General features: G+C 39.8%; 1 protein-coding gene across 2 annotated transcripts in view; it reads right to left on the bottom strand.

Moving 5' to 3' along the window:
- The window catches only part of ssp6 (PDZ domain-containing short spindle 6), a 149,575-nt gene that overhangs the window by 48,873 nt on the left and 73,918 nt on the right, over nucleotides 1-26,784 (bottom strand). The gene's annotated exons all lie outside the window — the stretch shown is intronic.

The raw sequence follows: 26,784 nt of genomic DNA, 5'->3' as shown, positions 1-26,784 counted from the left end.
TGGGTTTTCGAGAGGGGAGATTTTCGGACATAAAAACCCTCCCAGGGAAGTAGGTCGCAGTCGGAAACCTTTCACACAAATCAACCAGCCGGGCTGGCTCCAAGACGGATTTATTGCTGAATTCATTTCCCCCCTCGATTGTTTTTTGTTTCCACGTTGGTGGGACGCCCATCCATCAGGCGTAATGTACATTCCTCCCATGCGAGAGAGAGAAGCGGCGGTAGAGATTGCCGATACGAGGAGGAGATGCAGTTGCAGAGATATTCCAGCGACGCGCAGCATCCCACAGGAGCACTGGAACATTCCTGCAGGCATCAACCGGGAGTCGAGTCTATTTAAAGGCCAAACAAGCTAGCGCCGGCAAAACCAATAACATGCTCTTAATACATGGCGTTCCGCACCAGTCCCTCCACCCTCCTCAACTCTTTCCCAAACTCCCGCCAGTGAGTGTTCGAGATGAGTCGACACAGAGATCATTTGTCACGTGGTAAACCCTTTGAGAGAGGGTTGAGGCGAGCTATTGGAAAAAAATGGCATGGGGATAATTCTATTGCAGTGTGGCCAACCACGTTTCTCGGTCTAACGTATATTGTTTCCTGGTTCAAACCTGCATGTTCGTTGAGGTCTCCGCATGGTGTACTGTCATGAAACATGAAGAACATTGGGTAGGCTGAACTCTTGGGACTTGTTTTATAATAAGTAGTTGCCCTTTTTGTTCCTTGGCGAGAAAATTAAAGCTTTTACATTTAAAAACAGTTTCAGGTTTATCTCGCAGGAATGTATCAATTTTAGCGTGGCTGTTTTTGCTTATTTTAGTCACAAGTGCCTATTTACGTCGCTTTTTTGCACCTTTGGCTAATCGTGAAGATGAGGAGGAAAAGTAATAAGATGAAATTGATGCAAGTCTAATCGCAAACACCCATGGTCAGGATAGGATTATAATGGCTAAGAATCCAGCCGCCAGAGCCTCGTTAGTCTGCAAGAATGTATTCCATGATGTACCAAGTGGATGGGAGGAAAACGTTTGGCTGCTAACGAGAAAGTCACCCATTACACTCCACGTAGTGGCGTGCCGAAGGGGAATTGGTGGGAAGCCACAACCCTTGAACTTTGGCCCAGTATATATACTTTTATATATAACAAAAAGGACGTCAAAGGCAGAATATGATGGCAAAATGAGTACTGACAAATAAAATAATACATACGTAACTATCCCTTTCACAAAACCTAGGTACGCCACTGAACCAAAGGCGCAACCACGAATTTTTGTCTGAGGGGGGCAAGTACCAGGACAAACGTACCAATAATAATATTAATTTCAATAATAATAATGTTATTATAACATTATTATTTATTATTGATTTGTTTTACTTTACTTCGTTTCTTGTTCCACTTTTGCCTAATTTGCGAAGATGGAAATGAGTGATGGCATGATGAATGGTTACTCGCAAACATCCATGTCCAATCCGGGATTCGAACCCAGGACAAACATTATTATTTCTATTAGTAATGTTTGATGAATGCATTCCAAATATATTTTTTTTTACATTAACATAACTTTCATGCACGATATACGTTTGACATATATGCAACGTGGAGTGACGTGGACACTAAATTGTGTACGTATTCAAAGTTTCTTTAATAAATATTATATACAGCATATTATTTAAATACATTACACAACCAATTCATCCTTCTCACAATTATCCAACAGCAAAAATGACAAATTGTCTCTCAAATGTGCACGCTCCCTTTCATCAAACAATTGTTCATGCAATTTTAACAAAATCAATTAAGACAAATCTTATTTCTCTGTCTCGTGATTCATTACAGCGAACGAATAGAAATTGCGAGCGAAGAGAGCAAGAAAATTTTTGGATCCAATTTGTTTGCAGGCTGAAATCAATATTGATCTAATAGGGGCAAATAATTTCACGGGACGCCAATGCATTCTCTCCTTTACAACTTTTGTGCCTCCCCGATGGTGTTGTAGTAACACCGTCGCCTTGTGATCAAGGGGTACCGGGTTCGATACCCGGTGGAGGCACATAGTGGTCCGGAACCCACTTTAAGCTATAGGCCCAGTCTCAATTAGCCGTTGTGTGCATAAAGTGGACTAAAAAAACACAAATCAGTTAATCAATTTTTCAACTTATTTTCATTTAGATCGTTCGGCGCCCAGGCCTGTCTCCCGCCGTCCCCTAGCTACGGTTCTGAACTTGATAGACTAAGTAAGAAAAGCAGGAGGGATTGCGAGCGAAGCGAGCAAGAAAATTTTACGAAAAGTATTTTATTTGCATAAAATTTGAAGCTCTGGGCGGCAATTGCCCCCTGCAGGTACACTTTGTCGTCAATGTTTGTCCCCCGTTGCTCATTTCAGACCAAGGTTGGGGGCAATGCCCCCTGCCCCCCTGTGGTTGCACCACTGCTGACTGAACACACGTAAGAACAGGATAGAGTGGTAAGCACATCGCGCTGCGACGCCAAGGGTCTCGGGTTCGAATCCCGCTCGGGCTTGGTTGTTTATGAACGTCCATCAATTTCATCATTTGATCACTCATCCCTATATTCGCAAATTAATCAAGAGGCACAAAACGCAAAGTAAAATAAACTAAATAAATCAATCCATCAATTAAGAACAGGATAGAAAAGTTTGCAGGGTCCCTGTTGGGAAACCTAGTGGTAAGATACCTACATAAAGGGCAAGGAAAATATGGACCTGAAGGAAATTGGTAAGGAGTTAAGACCATTGATATCTCTCAGGCTAGTACTTACGGAATGGAAACCTTCGGTTTAGTAATGCATTTTAAAAATATAAATCATTTTGAGTAATAACACACTACTTGGTTGCCACACTTCCAAAACAGCTCCAACGGAGCCTCAAAACGGCCCTGCCCACATTTAGCAACTTTCTTCAGAGTAGGAAACGCTTCTGTTACGCGTAAGTCTTCCACTGCCTGGGCCCATGGCCTCGCATCTGCTTCGAACAGGAAGGGCTTCGGGAAAGATTAAGTACTCTCTACTGCGGAGACTGGAGAGAGAAGCTCCGAAGACGATGTTGAAGAAAAGAAGGGATGAGAAAAAGGAAACAAATGACAAACGAAAGAAACGAGTCGGAAGAAAACAAGGAAATATTTTCGCGTCAAACTAAATGGATCCTTATCCAGGGAAGCTTACCGGGAAGACGACGTGGAGTGATGGCGCTTTCCATGTTAATTTCACGATGCTTGATATTTTGGAACATCAAAGAAGGGGGGGGTCTTCCCCTCCCCCTTGTCTCACGTGCTGCAGTGCTCACATTTCGGAATACTTTCTCGTTTTTATCCCAACCGCGTCTTCGGCACTAAAGCACTACGGCTAGATGAAAGTAACAAGTCAACAGAGATAAGAACATGGTTCCGTGGCTTTGGAAAATAGTTCTTGGTTCATAGTGAGAACAGACTACTCGAATAAGAACTCGCGCAAAATACGAACGAAAAGTACGCATACTAAATGCATATTCTACTTATCTATTACCCGATAAACCTACTCTCGAGATATCCACTTTAGAAGCTTAAGAGGTGCAACCACGAATTTTTGTCTGGTGGGGAGGCAAGTACCAGGATAAACGTACCAATATAAAATTAAAATAATAATAACTTTAATAAAATAATGTTAACAATAATGTGAATAATAATAATATTATAACTTATTATTGTTATTGTTGGTTTGATTTATTTTACTTCGCTTCTTGTGGCATTTTTGGCTAATTTGCGAAGATTGGGATGAGTGATCATATGATGAAATTGATGAAGATACACTCACAAACATCCATGTCCAAGCCGGGATTCAAACCCGGAACCAACATTATTATTAGTAGTAGTAGTAGTTGGTAGTAGTATCAAAAACGTTATTACCCTCGTAAATTATGCAAAAAAGGGGTAGAAGTTGGTGCTAAAGCATTTGTGTTCGAACAAACAATTTGAATTATTTTTTCAACACGTTCAATTTCACATTAATAATGGAAAATAAGCGCACAAACTGTTTTTCAAAGACAGAAAACGCTTGATAAATGCATTCCCAATATAATTCTTTTTACATTAACATGTATAACTTTCATGCACGATATATGTTTCACATATATGCAACATGGAGCGACGTGGACACTAAATTGTGTATGTATTCAATGTTTCCTTAATACATATTATATACAACATATATAATTTAAATACATTACACAACCAATTCATCCATCTCACAATAAACCAACAGCAAAAATTACATAAATTGTCTCAAATGTGCACGCTCCCTTTCCTCAAAATAATTGTTCATGCATTCAACATAAAATCAATTAAGACAAGTCTTATTTCTCTGTCTGGAAATTTACAATGCATTACAGAGAAGAATGAAATATTGCGAGCGAAGCGAGTAAGAACATTTTTGGATCCAATTTGTTTGCAGGCTGAAATCAATATTGATTTAATAGGGTGCAAATAATTTCACGGGACGACAATGCATTTTCTCTTTTACAACTTTTGTGCCTCCCTGATGGTGTAGTGGTAACATCGTCACCTTGTGATCAAGGGGTCCCGGGTTCGATACCTGATGGAGGCACATGGCACAGTGGTTCGGGTCCCACTCTAAACTGTTAGGTCCAGTCCCGATTAGCCTTTCTGTGCACAAAGTAGACTTAAAATCACAAATCAATCAATCAATCAATTGTACAACTTATTTTCATTTAGATCGTTCATCGCTCAGGGCCAATTGCAGCTGCCCCTAGCTACGGTTCTGAAGTTGATAAGACTAAGAAAAGTACGATGGATTGCGAGCGAAGCGAGCAAGAAAATTTTACGAAAATTATTTTTATTTGCATAAAATTTAAAGTTGTGGGCAGTAATTGGCTCCTGCAGGTACACTTGGCCGTCAATGTTTGCCCCACCTTGCCCCTCTAGAACTCATTTCCGTCCAAGGTTGGGGAGGGCAATGCCCCCTGCACCCCCTGTGGTTGCGCCGCTGAGCTTAACCAACATAAGAAAAGCCCCCGGCCAACTCACGAACTAAAGTGCTTTCCCTTAATTCGAGCCTTTCGAGAGTGCTGCGCAATTTGACAATTCAGGAACACGGGAGCAATGCAAACAGCTGATTGCATCACCCTCCGCTCGTTTACGGTTGAAAATTCGCATACAGCGTGTTACGAAAAGTGTTTGTTTTATGTTTCTTTTTTTGTGTTTTGTGTATAACTCTGTATGCTTGGGTTTCTTCCATGGTTCAGTGTAGTTTAAAAGAGCCAATAAGATTTGAACTTTCAGCCCTCCCCGTGCGACGAGGGAGGAAGTATAAATATGGCCTCTGACAGAGGACAGGACAGAGTGTGTTTATGAACCGGATAGCAGAAGGGAGAGCGATCTTCGGTCTCCAGTGGACTCCCATGAGAAAGAGCATCCCGAGGCGGTTCCTCAAGTTAGAGAAATGTAAATAATGTAAATTTGAGAATTATTGGAAGAATCCGAGCCTTGTTTTGTTGAATTGTAAATAAATGTATAAAGCCCATTTCTGCGAGTTTTCAGCAATCACCCTGCAACATTAATTTCAGTAAGTTCTTGCCTGTGATTGATTCTTTGGTTCTGAGCGCTCTGGTGAGGAACGGGATGGGAACCCAGGACTAACGAGCCTATTTAGTTGTTTATTTGGGTTTTTCCTGGCAGAGGATGCCCGATAAGGGTGGAGTGTTGCGGAACAAGCGCCACAGGAGCATTCGTATCTTGGCCAAGCTGTACACACACTCACGAAACTGTTAATAGCAGTACAAAGAAATCCTTCCCAAACATGCTAGTAAAATATACTGTCCTGGAACGAAATAAACAAGGCGAGAGAGGAAAAATAAAGAGGTAGAAAAGGAACAGCAAAGAAACAAACAAAACGCGATATACAAAATAATCCCGTTGTCTATTCAGTAGAAGAAACGGAACATAAGTAACCACGTAGCATTGACATGTCGCACCCATTAGTAAAACCTACAGTAACGCCATCTTCTAGCACCGGGGAATTGGGAAAATTATCTCAATTTCTGTTCTGTAACTCAAGCATAAATTACAACACTGGCCTCTTAACCACCAAAGCTCTTGAAAAGTTAAGTTTTCCCTTCACCTATCCCCCGTCCCCCTACTCAAAGAAAACGCCATTTTCCAAACAATTCCCCTAACACCGAGCCAGAAAGTTCAATTAGCAAGCTGTCACCTTTCCATTAGTGAGCTTAAGATTGGTTTTAAAAGGGAAAAAAGGAAAAGACTTTTCGATCCGATCTTGCTCTCGAGTCCCAACTTGAGGCGTCGCCAGCGGGTGGGTGGGGGGATGTACCTAGCCCTCTTGTAAATAGACAACCCACTCAGTCTACAGAAGAAATGTTGAGAACCATTTCGAGAAGAGCAAGAATTAGTCAAACACAGATGAAGAGACAGAGAGGAGACAAAGAAAGAGGGAAACAAAGACAAAGAAAGAGAGAAAGACAGAGAAAGGAGAGAGAGAGAAATGAGATACAAAGAGACAACGGAAGAGAGTAAATGACAAAGAAGAGAAAGAGACAGACACAAAGAAAGAGAAAGACAAAGAGGGAGAGACACAAAGAAGGAGAAAGAGGGAGGGACACAAAAAAAGAGGACAAAGAGGGCGAGATACAAAGAAAGAGACAAAGAGGGAGAGGTACAAAGAAAGAGACAAAGAGGGAGAGGTACAAAGGAAGACAAAGAGGGAGAGACAAGGAGAAATAGAAAGATAGAGGAAGAGACACAAAGAAAAAGACAAAGACAGGAAGAAAGAGAAAGGCAAAGAGGGGGAGACACGAAGAAAGAGAAAGACAAAGAGGGGGAGACACGAAGAAAGAAAGACAGAGAGGGAGACACAAAGAAAAAGAAAGCCAAAGAGGGAGACACAAAGAAAAAGAAAGCCAAAGAGGGAGACACACAGAGAGAAAGACAAAGAGGGAGAGACACAAAGAGAAAGACAAAGAGGGAGAGACACAAAGAGAAAGACAAAGACAGAAAAAGAGAAAGACAGACAAATAGATAGCGACACGAAAAAGAGGCAGAGAGAAATAAAAAGTAAGAGAAAGAGAATGACAAAGTAACAAAGAGAGGAAGTGATAGAGAAAAAGGAAGATAAAGAAACTATACAAAAGATATAGAGTGAGTCGAAGTGTATAAAATTTATATTTCTACGACATTCAACTAGTTGTGTGCTAATCGGAAGAGGTCGCTGTGGGTTTAACTCTCCGAGCCCAATTTCCTAAATAAAGTACCTACAACTGCCAACTAAAAAAATCTAAAAACTTTACGAAATTTCTGGGCACGTCACTATTTTCAGCAATTCAGAAATCTCTATACGTCTTGAATCACATGTAAAAAAAAATACCAAATGCATATATTTTTTTCACATATTTTGCACGTGGACGGCAAATGTACATTTTTGAAGTTTTTATTGCGCAGAAAGACTAAAGGGCAGGACTTAAGAACCACGCACTCTCATGGTAATCCCCTAACTTGGACACTACAAAAAACAACTCGTGCTTTTAATCAGAAGATTCTAATACTTTGTTGTGTAATGAGCCACGCGATAAAGATTTCAACACTAGTCGGGTTATCAGCAACTGTGACTGTCCTTCAAGTTAATGAACTTTCAAGTTGACTGTTTCGAAAGACAAAAGAACTACTCGCCGACAGATGTAACCTAACGTGGCAGAATTTCCTTAAGGTGTTGCTTTTCGCTGGAACATGAGAATCGCCATATGGGCGAGTTCGATATCTTATCTTCACGTACTACAACACAGCTGGTAAGCTTGCTTGATACGTGATACGCGGCCAATGTGTCTTCCGGAGTTTTGCTGGAACTTTCCACATTTGGGTTGTCGATAATTTTACACACTTCTAATTTCGTGAACATCTGGAATATCAGTCTCGTCACAAATGGCAAACGAGCGCTCTGGTTCGTTCATTTTTGAGATACTTCACTAGATTTTAATTCTTAATTCTTGCTAAGATTCTTTAATAATATATCAGGTGTGTACCGAAATAACAAATCCACAATTCTTGAATTTTTCATGATTTTTTTTTTTTTTTACCTTTCTCGTTTTTCTTAACTTTTATTTATTCGACCACGTCTTAGGTAAAGTGGGAAATTCGCAATTTAGAAAATATTATTTAGATAATGAAAAACCGCTACCAAAAAGCCAGTTAGGATTAAAATTGAAGCTGTATTCATCAAGAGGCTCTGGCGTCCGGATTCGCAGGCAGTATAATCGTATGTGGGGCTCATCTTCGCGATTAGCCAAAAGGGGCAGAAAAGTGAAATAAAACGAACAAAATCAATCAGCCATTGTGATTACGAAAGTTCTTGACCACAAGTATAATTTCTTGACCTCTTGTTGACTTCTTGACCTATTTATTGATAACACCATTAAGCCTTGTTTCCATGATATGAAAAACTCAATATGCTGACCAAGTTATTATAAAACAAAGTAAACTTAACGTTTCAACCTTCTGCTTGGTGCAGAGTCTGAAGAAGACCTTGCTAGAAGGTTGAAACGTTAAGTTTACTTTATGTTTTATAATAAAATACTGCCTTGGTCAGCATATTGAGTTTTTCTATTTATTTATTTATTTACTTTTCTGGACTTTCATGACTGGTAAACACCTATGTATTATTGCATTCATATAAGCTTCAACACATGATGGTTTCTATGCTGCCTATATCTATTTATACTTTGAGGTTCTAGTTTTTTTAATTGTTATTAATTGTCTTCGTCATGGATTCGATTGTAACAGAGCTATCCTCCTGCAAGAGATCTTTACACAAATCTGGGCTCGCTATTTATTGTAATTCTTTCTTCTTTCACACTTCAGTCTTTCATATCTTCCCTGATTAACCTAATCAAATCGTTCTTGCGGCATGCTTTTTATAATTCTGATACTATAGCTCAGCAGACGTGTTGACATCCTGAAGAAAATAGCAAAAATAACAATATGGAAATATTTTTCAGTTGCAGAAATTAATTTTATTAAGTATTATTAAGACAAAGTATTCTGGATATGTATATTTACTTCAATTTTTTCCCCCCAGTTGAGAGAGCTGACACGATTTCCGCCTGTTCAAATTTTAAAATCGTAAGACAATTCCAGAAGACTCGTCCAATGTACTTTACATTAATTTAAGTATACGTATAAGCATCGACGTCCGCAGGATTTTTTCCAGGGAGGGGCAAGGGAGGTATTTTTTTCCAGGGGGGGCCAACATGGCATATTTTCCCCAATAATAGTGTTCATCCCTCAAAAAACATTGCTTAAATTTGAATTTATCATGTTTCGTGCAATAATTAACACACATTATTGTGGCTGAAATTAAATTATATGTGTGAAATATGTATTTTTTTGTTGACTTTCATTTTCCAGGGGGGGGCCACAGCCCCCCCTTGCCCCCCCTTCCGGACGCCCATGCGTATAAGTGACAAAAGAAGATAACACCATGTTTACCGAAGTAAAGTTTCGTGAAAATGTCCATTTCGAGCCCTGCTTATAATCCCTTTCTGGCAACAATGTTTTTCAGTGTTACCACCCTTGCAAAAACTTAAGGTTCCTCATTATTAGTATTCCATGCTACTTTCAACAATAATTTTTTTTTTTTTTTTTTCGAGAGTTCGACTAGGTACAGAAGCAGCCATGCATATTTAAAGCAGCACAAAGAACGTACGCAGCTTAACGTTCCGGCAATATCCAACGGCCCGCATATGGGGAATGCTTCCGGTGTGGCGAATGGATTCACGCTCGAATGGCTAATGAGAAACCAAATAATGGGGGAAGGGGAGAGGGAGAGGAGGGAATAGACCCCACGTCGGACGCACAGCAGGCCAATTAAGTACAGCGTATGTTGCCTATGCACTCCATACGCATACAAATTAACGTGTCTTTTGCATTCGAATGGATTCGTTTGTACGGTCAAAAGCAAAAGTGTTGTGCGTTTTATTTTGGTGCAAAGGCACTGACCGCCTTTGAGGTGCGAAAGTGTGTTCCCAACTTCCCCTCCTAAAGATGGCTCGTGGTTCAACTCCATTGTGGCAGACAATTTTTTTTAAGACTGTAAGGAAACTTTTGAAAAAAAAATTGAAAGCGATTTCGGAAATTTTCTATGGAGGTTTCAACAAGTGCTTCCCAGATTGCATGGTGGTAACGTCGTCGATTAGCAATCAAAGGGTCTTGGGTTTGATACACGATGAAGGCACTTAAAGGTTCGGATCCCACTTTAAACTGCAGGTCCAGTATAGCACTTCCAAGCACTAGCGCACGCAGGATTTTTCTCGGGGAGAGGGGCTGGAAATGTAAGGATGAATATTATATAGCTGGGTTCTGGGGGCCGGTATAAAGAAATTATTTTTTTTTACCTTAGTTTTAAAATTTGTTCAGACAAAAATGCTGATATGGGGTCATATTAAAAGGGTTTTGCATTTACACTACATGACTTTTCCCGATTTCTTTACTGCATTTATTAGAAAATTTTGATTTTTTCTCAAAATCTCGGGAGGAGGCTGCAGCCTCATCAGCTTCCCCCTCCGTACGCCAGTGCTGCCAAGTGCTGCAATAGCAGTGAATCACAAAAAATTAAAGAAAACGTTCACAGCACTTTCAGATTTCAGCACCGCCAATTCGCTCTGCTACTAATGGAGAAAATCCCAAAATGAAACTCCTTTCATCCACAGGAGTTCTTTCTTCTTCTTTTATTATTGTTCCTCGCTGTCAATTATAGCATGTGGATTTATTATGCTTTGCTGCACGCAAACAGAAAATAGCTTCTTAGATCGATAATCCTGGAGCATATTGCGATTACAGCTTGTTTTTCAGTTTTGTGGCTTCGAACATAATAAATCTCCACGCCGAGTGAGAAAATAACACCCCATTATTTTCAATCTCGTCTACTTAAATCGGGTCCCCGTCGGTTAATCTCTCTTTGAGCTGCTTGATTTTCCATCGGCTGACGCGAGAGGTCTCTGCCAACCACGCCGGATGACGGGCAGCCGAGAGAACTCCAACAATTAAAATCGTTCATGCAGAACGCCGCTATTCAAATGCTGAAATCGCTCACGAAAAAAACAGCACAGAGTCGTAGAAAACGGGAAGTTGGCAGTAAAAATCGCCCTCGATTCGACCGTAATCTCGAACACAAAAGGTGAAAATCACAGTCTCGATTTACTTTGGTTTGGCTTCGGCACGACAGGATCTCGCGCCAGAACTCTGTTCTTTGTGTGCCCGGATCATTTCGGCACCTAATTTACGTCTTATCTGTTTGTTTTTTTCGTCCTATTGTTTCCCTCCTGCTGTGTGGTTTATTTCAGATAATACATCTGTCTGTGGCAGCTGTTACAATCACGTGCCCCCCTACAAGATTACTTCTGTATCTGCAGATAACTTACAAGGTCCTCGATGAATACAGTTGCTGTCAAAGTCAACTCGTGGGAATATACGAGTGTTGGACGACATATCATCCAGACGATATATCGTGATATTGAAAACATATCATCCAGGCGATATCAACTAGGCGATATATCGTCACAATATTTTGGCGATATATATATATATATATATATATATATATATATATATATATCGTGTTGGCGAAATATAGTCACAATATTTGGCGATACATATATCGTGTTGGCGATATATCGTCACGATATTTGGCGATACATATATCGTGTTGGCGATATATCGTCACGATATTTGGCGATACATATATCGTGTTGGCGATATATCGTCACGATATTTGGCGATACATATATCGTGTTGGCGATACATCTTCACGATATTTGGCAATACATATATGGTGTTGGCGATATATCGTCACGATAATTTAGCGATATATATCGTGTCAGCTATATATCGTCACGATATTTGGCGATATATATATCGTCACGATAATTTAGCAATATATATCTTGTAGGCGATAAATCGTCACGATATTTGGCGATATATATCATCAGCAATATATCGTCACGATATTTGGCGATATATATCGTGTCAGCTATATATCGTCACGATATTTGGCGATATATAGAACGTCACGATAATTTAGCGATATATATCGTGTCGGCGCTATAGCACGATGTTTGGCGATATATATCTTGTAGGCGATATATCGTCACGATATTTGGCGATATATATCATCAGCAATATATCATCACGATATTTGACGATATATATCGTGGAGACTATATATCACGGATATCACGATACGGGAAGAATATCATATCGTCTGTGACGATATTTTCTTGACGATATATCGCCATATCAAATTTTCGATATCGTCCATCCCTAATACACACACACACACACACACACACACACACACACACACACCATAGGAGGGGCAGGGGGCATTCTCCAATAAAATACATTATGTATCGGCAGTGGAGACCTTTCGGGCTCTGTGGACGGGCGGCGCTGAAATAAACCAGAAAACAGACATGCAAAGCTTCACTATTAATTTCTGGCAGTACATGAGGGTTCAATATGCGCTCAGTCAACGTGAATGACCCTTTGGAAGCGTAAGACAGTGCGATCAATGGTCTCACGAAACTTTTATCGGCCACACGAAACTGATGACCAGATTTCAGCGCCACATTTCCACCTGGTGGTGAAAATTTGAACTATTTTTTTTACGTCAGCATTCGCTTCCCAAGGTTTCCACAGCCTCTATACCAAGTTTCATCACAATCAGGGCTCCAGAGGCTCTGAGTATGGGGAACTTTATGACCACCCGGTGTATGTGCAATATTGTTGCATTATACGATTTATACACACCAATAATTGAAACATAACCATGCCTATAGTTTGTAACACACACACACACACACGAGTGAACCTTCTTTACCATACTTTGCTTCGAGCCAATCTCTAGCCCATGCTTTTTTTCTTAAACCTTTAAGTTTGGCAATTGTAAGGAGAACGGTAGCAGTAGCTATTCATACTCCTTTTAGCTTCTCTGCTCCGCGCAATGCCTTGTGGGAAAACATGTCTACCAACAAGCAGATTAGCCAGCAGCACGCAACTAGTTCAAGTCCAACTGGTAAGTCTAGCAGGAATTCTACCCTCGTGTGATTCAACCTTTACAGACTTGACAATAGAGATTTCTGCTAGCAACGTACACCTGAAAGATCAACTTTAAAAGCGATATCGTGTTACACGACACTTGTTTCCCTCTTTTTTTTCCGCGAACGTGAAACAGAGCAGTTGAGCAAAAGCTATCGATTCATTCCGCCAGCGAGGGTAACAAATGAAGCTCGTAATCGCGGAGAGCAGAATCAATTCAAGCCGTGCAATTAAGGCCAGTGTTCGCACTGCTTATGCCCAATTAAAAATGCAAACAACAATCTCCCTTTGATCCTGCCTTTCATGTTGGACTCTTGTGTGTCTCGCCGAGGTATCAATCTCTGTTTGTGCTATGAAACCTGAAGCTGTTACGAAAACAAGCGCACACGAGCGTATTGAAGTGGCCTTCGGAAAAGGCCCACATTTTAATTAAAAGGAACTCCCGTAATTCCATGTCAGTAGTGAGTGGGGGTTGTGGGACTCTGGCCCGCCGTGGTCTTAGTCCATTTCCCCTTGTTGCACACACGCACATATATTGAGAGAGGGAAAAAGAGAAATACGGGAAAAGAGGTAAGAAAGAGAGCGAAGAGCAATTGAAAAGATATAGAGAAAAAGGTAAGGAAACTAAATCGAGGAAGAGGGAAAGGGACAGATGAACCGGAAGAAACATAGACGTACGTGCGTGTGTGTGTGTGTGTGTGTGTGTGTGTGTATGAAAAAGAGAGAGAGAGAGATAGCTAGAAAGAGAGGAAACAAGGCAAGAAAGACAAAACCGAAAAGAGGAACACAGAAAACCGAAAAGGAAGAGATAAGATGGAGAAAAAGAGAAATAGAGAAAGATAAAAGAAAATCGAAAAGAGAAAGAGAAGAGAGGAAACCGAAAAAGAAGCTAGAGGAAGGGAGAAGTGAAAAGAAACCCGAAGAGAGAAACAGAGGAAAAGGAAAAGTAGAGAAAGATCGAAAAGGATAAAAAAGCAAAAAAGGGGAAAAGGAAGAGTGAAAACCGAGAAGGAAAAGAGAAATAGAGAAAAGAAAACCCGAAAAGGAAAAGATGTGAGAGGAAAAGGTAAATGAGAAAACCGAGAAAGAGGAAAGGGGAAAGAGAAAAGATAGAGAAAGAAGGAAAAGGTGAAAACCGAAAAGAAAGAAGAAATGAACAAAAATAACTGGAAATGTAAAGAAAGAGAGAAAGAAAGATAATGAGAGAAAAGGAGACAACGAGGGCTAGCAAAGCGAGTCGAAAAGAACGAGGAAAGATAGAATTGTAAATAAAGAGAGAGAAGTGAAATGGAGATAAAGAAAGGGACATACGCGTAAAGAAAGAAGAAAAGAGGAGAGATAGCAGAGGTCCACTTGAAATAGGATTTCCAGTCAGTGAGCGCGACAAGACTACATTTTCCGGCCACACCACCGATGCACTTCACCCATCGTTGGCGATTTCTATCCTGATTAATCGCATTTCCCGGGATCCCTTCATTATCGCAATAAAGCTGATGAAGAGATCCGCAGAAACCACGAAGGATGCGGTCGGCAGAAATATCGCGGCCGCTCTTCACGGAATAGCAACTTCGAAATTGGATTCGGGTCCACCGAAACACTGCACAAACTACACCCAATTACCCCCTCTGTTGATGGCGAGGTTTTTTGTTGCACGTGCGCTTCCGTGAATGGATTAGCAAGACTGGGTCGCTGCTGCAGTGTTATTGCTACGGTTAAAGTCTAATGGAAGAATGAACGAACGATATACAGGGTGATCAAAAATCATGTTAAGAGATTTCAAACTAAAATGTAGGGGATAGTCGTCCAAAATGGGAATGCTAACATATTTTGGCATACCAAAATCAAAGTTAACAATACTTTTCTCAGCAGGTCTGCAAAAAAGACAGACGAGGAAAGAAAAACATTTCTCTGGAAAATACGAGGCAACCGGTTCGGTAATAGGGGTGCTCATGCGAAACAATATAAATTCAAGGTCTAATGAAGAATTTTGTCAGCAAAACTTTTTTGAAAGAACAAAGGTTAACTTAAACATGATTTGATTAATTAACTTGGTTTATTTTACTTCGCTTCTGGCGAATCGCGAAGATGGAAACGAGTGATGAAACAACCATGAAAAAGACTAAGATTTTAAGACAGGAAGTAATTTTGTCATTTTGGTTCTTTCAAACATCTACACTAAAATATGATCATATTCAATTTATATACTTAATAAACAATCACAGATTTATCTGAGAATTAAAGCATGAGCCTAATAGGTAAAAAAAAAATATTTCAATATTGGTCGGTGGTATTCAAAAAGGGAACGACCCCGTTTTAGACGACATTGCCGGACGCTGTAGCACATAGCGTCTCTTTACACAGACGAAAAAAACAACCTATCGAGCAGTACGTCAAAATCTAACTTAAAACTGGGCCTCCCCGATGGCGCAGTGGTAGCGTCGTCGCCTTGTAATCAAGGGGTCCCGGGTTCGATACCCGGTGGAGGCACAAGTGGTTCGGATCCCACTTTGAACTGTAGGTCTAGTCCCGATTAGCCTTACTGTGCATAAAGTGGACTTAAAACCAATTCAACAACAATAATTCTAACTTAAAACTGGAAGAATAATAGCTGTACTTACCAAAATTGAAAGGAGGCTTGAAAAGACAACACAGTATAGAGGCAAAATTGAAAACGTTGTTTACGAAACTTGAAAACTCCATTCGATTCAGACTGGCATATACAGGGCCAGGAATGGTGGTAGCGTGTTGGGTCGCAGGTAACAGTATTAATCAGTGAGAAACCGAACGTCACCATTCGACCCGCCGTCTCAGTTTTGGACGAATCTCCCCTACAGTGTGTACCCCCTTCGAAACAAAGTTTTGCAGCGTGTAGGGCACAGCAAAAGAGACAATTTTCTTGGTAACATTTTCTCTTTGAAGCTTCGAATCGATGCTGAAATTTCCACGCAAAGAAAACTTTCATTAAGAAAAGTTGTTTGCCTTAATCATCTCCATGCGCTGTGAAGATTGTACGGTGGCATCCTATATATGTTTATATTTCGAGATGTAGCCGAAACTTGGCGGGGGCAAGGGGTCACTTGCCCCCCAAGTTTTCAGGTTCATTGAAATTTTCAAGTTGGTGGTACTTTTGTTAACCCCCTGGGTAATTAGTAATTTTTATTTCTCAAATGTAACAGTTACTTAGCAAGATATCCCTGTGCTTTATTTTTATGGAAAGGGATACATTTTTTGTTTTTTCCCCACCAAATTTAAGCCCCTTAGTCACGCTCTTGTTTCGAGATGAAAATGAAGCTGGTGTTTGTAAATCAAGACGAGAACGAGAGGGACATTTACAACTAGTTACCATCTCGTTACTCGGTCTCGTTCCGTTCTCACCTTGGAACGAGGGAAGACGAGAGAACATCGGTCCGTAAACCAAACCCAGCTGCATAATTTTCCTCCAAATGACCCCCTTCCTTAGGACGAAGCATTCCCCAGGATCCTCCCATAAACAGTCCCGAAAAGGGGTTCCTGAAGGAAGAAGGGAAAAGACCTGGGGGGGGGGGTGTTCCAACTCACCCTGGCGGAAAATCGCATCAACTTGCTCCCGAGATTTCCCATCTTGCAACGGTGCACATGGAGCCCTCTTTTGTTTTTCTCCTCTACTCCCCCCCCCCCTTCCTCGCCCTTCCATCCCCCAAATCATCGCGAAATTTTAGAATGTTCGCGCCAAGCATACGAAAGAGAAGGGCGAAGCAGCATCTGGACTCTCAGCCCTCTTAATCATGGGCCAGGAAGAAAGTGTTGAGATTAGAAAAGAAAAAAAATACCTAAAGGGTAAGAACACTTCTCGTCTCCTCTCCTCGATATCCAATCCTAATTACACATTTTTATTTGAAAATGACAGGATTGATTGACTGATTTTACATCACTTTACTGCCATTAGGGACGTCACTCACACAGAACACCCACGCCAGAACTATAACCCCTGGGACATTTCGGTGGGAGCTGAACTTCAACCCACGCCCTTCCAACTCCTGGCAAGCCCTTTGTTTATGCCTCCATTCTTTACAAGCCAGGCCCATATTTTGCCAACCTCATCGGTCACTAAAGGGGCATAAAATCATATTTAAGTAGCTTTTGTACGCACCTCTAGGTTAGTCACGAATAGATAGGGTTACCAGACGTCCGGATTTTCCCGGACATGTCCTACATTTTAGCCTAATGTCCGGCGTCCGGGAAGAATTTGAAAAATATCATAAATGTCCTACATTTTCAGCGTCACATAATATTAATTAGGAAAGTAGATAACAGAAAAAATCATGCAAGTTACAAATCTATGGACTGCGCTTCCAAACTCAATGGTGAAATTTATTTTGATTCAGTCATTGCCCAAAAGGAAAAAAGTTTGTCCTGCAATTAAAAATACGGAAAAACAGAAGCACTTAATGAACAAAGTTTTGGAACCACTTTCTGATAACGTAACTGTTCAATGCCTGAGCAGAATCTCTTGCCTTAGGGGTTTATACTAGGGATGGCCAAACGGATCCGGATCCGGGTCCGAAAGTTCCGGATCTGAATCCGGATCCGAGAGTTTCGTATCTCAATCCCATTATAATATTACCACACCTTAAAAGGTATTATGATCTTCGATTACAAATAAATTTTTCATTAGTTAGTCCTACAAGAATTTTTTTCAAGTGTTGTTCCTAAAATACTTTGCTACGCATCGGCTAACACACTCGTGCACAAAAATAATCTTACTTGTTTAAAATAAAATGTCAGAGGTGATTTTGTAAATGCCATTGAAACGAATATGTATTCATTCGAATGTATTGGAAATGGAAACACACATAAATGTGAGACATTCCATTCCAGGATGAAGCCCTTAACACATTTAACAAGATAGAAATGTTATACAAAAATTATACAATTGTTCTACAGTTACAGTTTTAAAAATTAAAATAAAACATTATAATATATGCAGTGTTATATAATTACAAAGTGTAAGACTAACAAGGGAGGTTATCTAAGTGACCCCCTCCGATTTCCATGAAACTTGGCAGGTGTATAGTGGGGTACAATGGAAGAAATACGTGTTCTTTTGTTTTAGCTAAAAAAACTGTTCTTGGGGGCAAAAGCTCCTCAAATGTCACGATGAGGACAAATTGAAGTGAGGATCTGAACCCTGTGTCCCCATCCGATTTCCATGATACTTGGCAGGTGTGTGTATAAACGGGCCCAAAGAAAAAAATACGTGTTTTTTTGTTTCAGCTAAAAAACTGTTTTAGGGAGCAAAACCCCCTCAAATGTCAAGATGAGGACAAATTGAAGTGAGGATATGACCCCTGTGTCCCTCCGATTTCCATGAAACTTGGCAGGTGTATAGTGGGGACCAATGGAAGAAATATTTTTTTTGTTTCAGCTAAAAAAACGGTTTTAGGGGGCAAAACCCCTCAAATGTCAAGATGAGGACAAATTGAAGTGAGGATCTGACCCCTGTGTCCCCCTCCGATTTCCATGATACTTGGCAGGTGTGTGTATAAACGGGCCCAAAGAAAGAAATACGTGTTTTTTTTGTTTCAGCTGAAAACTGTTTTAGGGAGCAAAACCTCCTCAAATGTCAAGATGACAAATTGAAGTGAGGATCTGACCCCTGTGTCCCTCCGATTTCCATGAAACTTGGCAGGTGTATAGTGGGGACCAATGGAAGAAATATCTTTTTTGTTTCAGCTAAAAAACTGTTTTAGGGGGCAAAACCCCTCAAATGTCAAGATGAGGACAAATTGAAGTGAGGATCTGACCCCTGTGTCCCTCCGATTTCCATGAAGCTTGGCAGGTGTATAGTGGGGACCAATGGAAGAAAGTCCCATTCAAGGCTTTTTAGAAGAACAACGAGTGAAAATGGTTAACTACATCAAAAATGTCCTAAAAGACGGAAGTCATCCAAGAGAAGACTACAAAGAATTATTACAACTCTCATTCCTGTACCTAGGAGGTTGGTCTCAAAACGACTTCAGTTTCAGGATCCCAGGGGCTTTGCATCAAGCAAGGTGGATGGCAAAGGCAATATATGAACTTAAAATTGTCCTCTTCACTAAACAGTTGAATATTCCTCAACGAGAATTGAAAGGAATGAAACGGGTTGCACATTTTGTCAGCCTCATATATGGTCGCTTTTGGCACGAGGCAATTGTAAGTCGATGGGCTCCACAGAATGATTTGGATATGATACAGCTTCTGAGCACTTACCCAGATGCAGACGTCAAAAAAAGTGCTCTCACAGTTGCTAAGAGACACCTTTGGTATCTGTCAGAAACAAACGTAGGATTGGCTTTTTTGGACGAACGTATTACTCAGACTGATAAGGAAAATATGACTAAAAATTTAGAAACCATACCTGCAAAGAAAAAGGAAATGAAACGATTAGAGGGTAAAAACCTAGTATATTAGCAGGTAACAATATGTTATAAGCACATTCTTAATTTCCAAAGAAGCGCATGTGGAATGGCAAGACGGATTCGGATCCGAAAATTCCGGATCCGGATCCAAAAGTACCGGATCCAGATCCGAAAGTTCTGGACCCGGATCCGAAAAAATTTAGGATCCGGATCCTTAGGATCCGGAACCAACCGGATCCTAATCTGGCCATCCCTAGTTTATACTGATGGAACAAGGTGTTGCCATCCTTATTCAATATAATTTGATTGTAAAGCAGGGGTATAGAGAACAAAGTTATTCAGGATGTCTACCAGTCAAGAAAGTCATGGAAGTCAAGAAAATTAAAGAAATCAACAAGTAGGTCAAGAAGTCAATAAAAAGGCAATAAATTATTCTCGTGGTCAAGAATTTTTGCTATCATAATGACCGATTGGTTGATTTAGTTTATTTTACTTAAATTTTTTCTGTCCCTTTGGTTAATCGCGAAAATGATAATGAATGGCGGTAAGGTAAGATGGATGAAGGGACAGTCACAAACTCATAAGGACAATCGACACAAGCCCCACATAAGATTATACTGGCTTGAGTCCAGACGCCAAAGCCTTGCTCGTCTGCCAAACACAGTTCAGGATGCATTAATACGAGAAAACAGATCTAATTCTCTTCTTAAATTCAGCTTCAGTTTTCATCTTAACTAGCCCTTTGATAGGGGTTTTCAATAAATAAATATTTATTTTCTTAATTACTAATTTCCAATTTTACCTAAGTAGGGGTCGGATAAATAAACTTTAAGAAAGACGGGAAAAAGGTCTAGAAAAAGTCAAGAATTCTCGATGTGTTATTTTGGTAGACACCCTGTTATTGAACTAAAGACTACCCAAGATGAAAGTTCTCGAACTTTAAACTTCTGGAATTTTAAATTACGGTAATTGCTGAATATTTGTTTAACATTACAGGTCATAATTAAAATGTTCAGAGGGTACTTTTATTACCATTACAGACTAACGAGATATATTATTTTTTCATAAAGTCTGTAAAATGTCTGTTACTGGTCCCTATAATTTCAATTTCAATTTTCCTTTATTAAAGGGCGAGGTTCAGCCTGTGGCTGTTCTACCACCTAACCCCGATGGATACATATACATACTAAATACATTCTACCTACTAAATGTTTGTACAATAACAAACAAGGAAGAAAGAGAGAAACATAAAGAAGACACAAAAAGAACAAATACAAAATTGAGAACAAAGGCTCGTCTACACACTAAAAACAACAATAATAATAAAAAGATTGAAAACAAATACACAAGGATACACAAATTAATTGACACAATTGTGCTTGGTGTCATATGGTTAAGAATAATACAGATTAATATTAATGTTATGTGTAAAAAACATATAAATGTTCTTAGTATGCGAGAAAGGACAAAATATTGTTAAGGGTTGGCAACATGTAAGGGGAAAAGTAAACAAGCAAAATGAAGATGAAAATACTTGTTATTAGGAAGTTGGTTCAGATATGCGAGCTATTATTCGTGAGTGCTGGAACACAGATATTGTTCATTTAACAATAGAGTTTTTAGTTTTTCTTTGAAGTTGTTGCGATTAGTGAGGGACGTCATGGAAGGAGGAAGTTCATTCCACGCTCTTGCAGCTGAATACGTAAATTATGATTCGAAAAGCACTAGTGTGTGCTTTGGAAGTTCAAGTTTCGATTTTCCCCTTGTTTTGTAATCATGTATTTCCCTTCTGAATTTTAATTTCTGGAATAGGTTTCTAGGTGTTTTGGTTTGTAAAAGATTATGAATAAAACAACACAGATGTAATTTTCGGCGTCTGGTCATGTTCAACATTTTGTTTGCGTTTAGGGTTGGGAGGATATGATCGTATTTTCTTATATGGCACACGAAACGGAAACATGAATTTTGGACTTTCTGGATTTTGGTTTTGTTTCGAACGGATAGATTTGGTCCGAAAATTACGTCGCAGTAGTCCAGTAAAGGAAAGATAAGTGATTGGATTAGTCTCATTTTAATCTCTGTTTTTAGGCATTCTTTAAAGCTGTACAGCGATCTTAGCACGGCGTAAGCCTTTTTAATTTGTTCTTGTACATGAATATCCCAGTTAAGGTGTTCGTCGAAAATGACGCCTAGATTTTTCACATTTGTTGAATAAGGGATTATAGATGTGTCTAGTTTGATGCATATCTCGTTAGGATTTATCAGAGAGAGACTATTTCGGGAACCAATAAGAGAGAAAGTTGATTTTTGTGGGTTTATTTTTAGACCGTTACTTTTACACCAGGTATTTATGTTGGATAAATCATCATTGAGCAAAGCTAATTCTGCATCTGGCGATTTCGGTGGAAAAGGAATTTGTAGTTGAGTGTCATCTGCGTAAAAATGAACTTTACTGTGATTGATTACGGTAGGTAAGTCGGCTGTAAAAATGGTATAGAGGAGAGGGGCTAGAATGGATCCCTGTGGGACACCAGTTTCCAATGGCAGGGTGCGAGAGAGAGGGGGCGTGGCAGCGTCTATGTATACTCTCTGTTGTCTGTTGTTCAGATACGATCTAAACCATTGGAGAGCGGGAGGTGAAAAATTGTAGTATTTTAATTTGCTCAAGAGCAGGTCATGATGGACACTGTCAAAGGCTTTAGTGAGATCCAGTAATACTAACGCTACTGCCATTCTCTTGTCGATTGATCGTAATAAGTCGTCAGTTACTTTAAGTAAAGCCGTTGCCGTGCTGTGAGAGGGACGGAAACCGGATTGACATTTCGGAAGCAGATCTAGGTCATTAACGTGTTTGCGAGTTTGCTTGTTAACAATTTTTTCAGTGATTTTGGAAAATATAGGTAAGAGACTTATTGGTCGAAGGTCATTCAGGGACGTTATTACTTTTTTCTTCGGTATCGGAACAACACGTGCTGTCTTCCAGCTGGTCGGGTATTGTCCAGTCCGGAATGAGAAATTTACGATGTGCGTCAGAGGACGTAAGATGTGCGGTAATAACAGTTTAATCATTTTTATAGATATTCCATCATTACCAGATGCATTGGATGATATTTCGTTTATAGCTTTCATTGTTTCGGCTTCGTTTATTTCTTGCAGGTGGAAAGTTTGAGCGCTTTCGTTAAAAGTGTTGCCGTCAAAGAACTCTCGAGTTTTGTTAACGGCATCTTCTGAGACATTCGCTTTGCTGCATACGCTAGAAAAATGCCGGTTAATTGAATCTACGTTTATCAGGTCGGAAGGTATCTCGTTCTTCATATTTTTACTATATACACCCCACGTTTTTATTTTTTTCCACAACTCTTTGCTGTTATTGTTGCATCGGAGGTGATGATTAAAATATGCTTTCTTTTCTTGCCGTTGGACCGAGGTGGTGAAGTTTCTCAGCTCTTTGTAATAGTCCCAGTTTGCCTGGGATTTTGTGCGCTTATGTTTTATTAGGGCATTGTCACGGAGTTTCATGAGCAGTTTCGTATTTTCTGATATCCACGGAGAGTTTTTTGATTTTATTAATTTAGTTTCAAGGGGCGCATGCTTGTCGAAGAGATTTATTACGTTTTGAGTAACGAAGTGAACTTTATCATCGATGTTGTCGAAGCTATCAATTTGCATCCATTCAATTGTTGCAGCATCCCTATCGAATATCTCTTTGTCGAGGGTAGAGAAGTTTCTAGATTTGATAAACTGTTTAATTAATTTTGGTTTTTCGATGGCAAGTGTCGCGTTTACTAGACAGTGGTCGGACGTTCCGACGGGAGCGGTTACGTTAAATGAGCGTACAAGATCTGGGTCATCCGTTATTACCACATCGAGGAGTGATTGGGTGGTTGCCGTTATTCTGGTTGGTCGGTTAATGATCTGGACCATGCCGAAAGAGTCTGACTGTCCACTCTAACATAAATATAATTTGACTAAACATGAAATTTTGATAAAAATTGTCTCCTCAGAGAAGTACCACTTAAACCATGTAGTAAGAGGTTCATTGATTAGTATGATTGCAAGTCTTGAAATTTTGCATTTAAAAATTCATTAAGAATTAATTTTGTTAAAACTGAAAAGTGTAATTTTCATCTACTTTCTGACGTGCTCTATAGAAATATGTTTCATTTATTAAGAATGTTTTGTGTCCTACATTTTGACTTATTGTCCTACATTTTGGGACAGCATGTCCTACATTTCCCTTACGGCGATCTGGTAACCCTACGAATAGAGGACAAAATATGTGAAGAGACAAGCGAAGTGAATCATTCATGCCTTACCGACGACTCGAACACCAGACCATTGCCGTCGTAGAATAGGCATCGGAAGAAATTTTTGTACGGGGTCAAATGTGAATTGTAGAAATAATAATATTATCATGCTGATTGTTATTAAATAATGACTATTATAAAGTAATGAAAATAAAGTGATTTTATTGCAAATTTATTACTATTTCGTTAGGGAGACTTTTCTTTTCGACCCACCATATGAGTGTCTAGCCCAACTTCTTATTTTCATTACGTTTCATGCATAGTGCACTGAAATGCATAATTATTCTACGTTGTTATTAACTTTTACACACCTCGTTCTAGAAAATGCTTTAAAAGTTTGGGAAAAATTTTAGTCATTGTGTTAATGTGTGACCTATCACATAAAACTAATTTTTGGAATTTTGAAAACTGTGAAACATTAATTGTTTGACTTAAATGGTAGAATATGGAAAAAAGCTGGTTCCTGTATTTTACACTCATTTCTTTCGATTTCGAACACAAACTAATAAACTTTCTCTGTTATTAACAATAAAAATAAAAAGCTCTCTGCTTCTATGTAACTTGAAATGAAAAATGTTAATTTCGACGGACAAGTTCGATCCTCGCTCAAACGCAACAAAGATTGGTTTGAGTTGCTCTTTCAAGTCCACTTTATGCACAGTAAGGCTAATCGGAACTGAGCCTACAGTTTAAAGTGAGATCCGAACTACTTGTGCCTCCACCGGGTATCGAACCCGGGACCCCTAAACGCAACAAAGAAAGATTCTTTTCAAAACTGAAAGGACGTGCGAGATAAAATGTATTGAATCGTGACACTCCTCCACTCAAGCCATTTTTCCTCAGTTTTGCAGAGCGCTGCCATCGGGGACATTTTCCTTTAAAGTCCGGCAACTCTGCGATGGTTTTCCCGGCGTGTTGGCTGAGGGGTTGGGGGAGGGGCAATAGGGGTGAGGGGTTAGGACGGAAGTGAACCGTTCTGCAACGATCTCCCCCCGAAAAAGCACATTGACTCGCGAACCGTAGGCAAAGCGGCAGAACGACGAGAGAGAGGATTCCGTAAATTGGACCACTTTCTCCGCAACGGTTGCCATGACGACGGCCAGCGTCACTGAAGGTCAATACCGAGCGGGGGCAAACGCCGTAATTCCCCGGCGTGTGGGAAGGAGGGGCCGCTTCCAACGGAGAACGCTAGAGACGGAGAAAGAGAGGTAAACAAACACTGTGAGAGGAAAAGAGAAACAGGAAAGCAAAAGAAAGGAAAGAAAGTATGGAAAGAAGAAAAACTGAAGAATAAAATGAACCGCGGGGGGGGGGGGGGCGCTTGAGATATACAGAGTGAGCATCAAGTCTTTCCCTGATTTTAAACATTTTATTAACAATGCCTAGAATTTTATGTGGGCAAAACATGCGAAATATGTAGACAAATATGTAGAAAAACTCGCTGAAATATGTGAAGAATATGTACATATACTGAAATACGCGGAAATATGCAAGTATATTAAAATTATCTAATATGTATATTCTTTCTCATTTATGTGCTTTTTTTAGGTTCGTGGCAGTAAAATTTTAATTATACAAAATAATTTCTCGATATTATTAAATTGAAAAGTTATATTGAAATAATGAAATTATAATGTGCTAAATTACATTGGAAATTTCGTAATCTGATAAACTGATAACAGTTTTTGAGTACAATGTGACCAGATATTTTTGGTGCGAGAGATGCATTCAAATTTCAACAATGTAGAAGAAAATGCGCATCGCATACTAGGCTTTGGTGCTTTAATCACGTGGAGGATCTCGTCCACACTCCATTCTGAACTCTCTCTGCACTGTCAGCGGTGATTTTCTTTCGTGGCACTATAGAACACACTGATCTTTCTCCTTCATGGACGCCATGTTGAAACAGATTATCGCAGTGCCAGGTGCAATGAGAAAAAAAAAAGACGCAACGCCACAACATTCGCGCCTCTGTCTGCCAGTTTTTTAAGAGCAGAGTTTTCCTAACCCGAGAAAGACTTTGGACTCACCCGGTACAAAGGAGAGAACATGCAGAAAGATTGGGAGAGCGTGGCTAGACGAGATTAAGAATGGAAATGTCGAGAGGGTGTCTCGACAGAACGTGCCAGCGACAAAACATACCACTTGGGTTTTCGCGACGAAACGTACCACTCACATAAACCCGTACCTTCAAAATATTTACTCCGCGACAAAACGTACCAATTCAAGGAAAACTAACTTTGGCCTTCTGATCAGTACATTATGCACGGGTAGCCCCACGAACCATTCACGGATAGCCCCACGAACCATTTCCGGTAAGGTTAGGTTAGGCAAGCATAGTTAAAATTTTGTTCGTAAAACAGTGCGATACAGCTTAAAAAAAATCAACTTACATCAGAGGCAATATTCTTGCTGCTAACATAACTAAAATGAAAATCTAATAAAAAGACGAAAATATAAAACAAATGAAAAAACTGAACGACAGCTTAACCACAGTTGATTTTAAACACGCCAAAATAGCTATATATACATTATATAGTAATTTTGCCAATCCAAAGCATGGATAAAGTGTGATGGAAATCAGAAAAACTAGAGAAAATCGTAATTTCGGTAAATGATTTTTGATGCCGTCCCATGAAGTGGTACGTTTTATCGCATCGCAAATATTTTAAGACTCATTAGAAGACCCTTAGCAGGTAGCCGGTCAGGTGGTAGGTACGTTTTGTCGCTGGTGCGTTCGGTCGCGTATTCGTTGAGAGGGCTGAAAAGAATGTTGAGAATAGAAATAAAAGGAAAGACATAGTAGCTAGAAATAGGTCAATGAATTGGGAGATGAGAGAGAGAAATGGGTCAAATGGAAAGGAAGAAGTACACGGAGAAAGGAAATTGAATAATAAGAAAAAAGTGGAAGGGAGAAAACGAAAGAAGTGAAAGAGATTGTGATGTGATGAAAAAGAAAGATCGCTCATGGGAGAGAGAGAGAGATGTACG

The sequence above is a fragment of the Lepisma saccharinum genome, chromosome 5, assembly GCF_977018435.1.
Source record: "Lepisma saccharinum chromosome 5, izLepSacc3.1, whole genome shotgun sequence".
NCBI classification, from domain to species: Eukaryota; Metazoa; Arthropoda; class Insecta; order Zygentoma; family Lepismatidae; genus Lepisma; species Lepisma saccharinum.
This window is presented reverse-complemented; position numbering and strand designations above follow the sequence as displayed.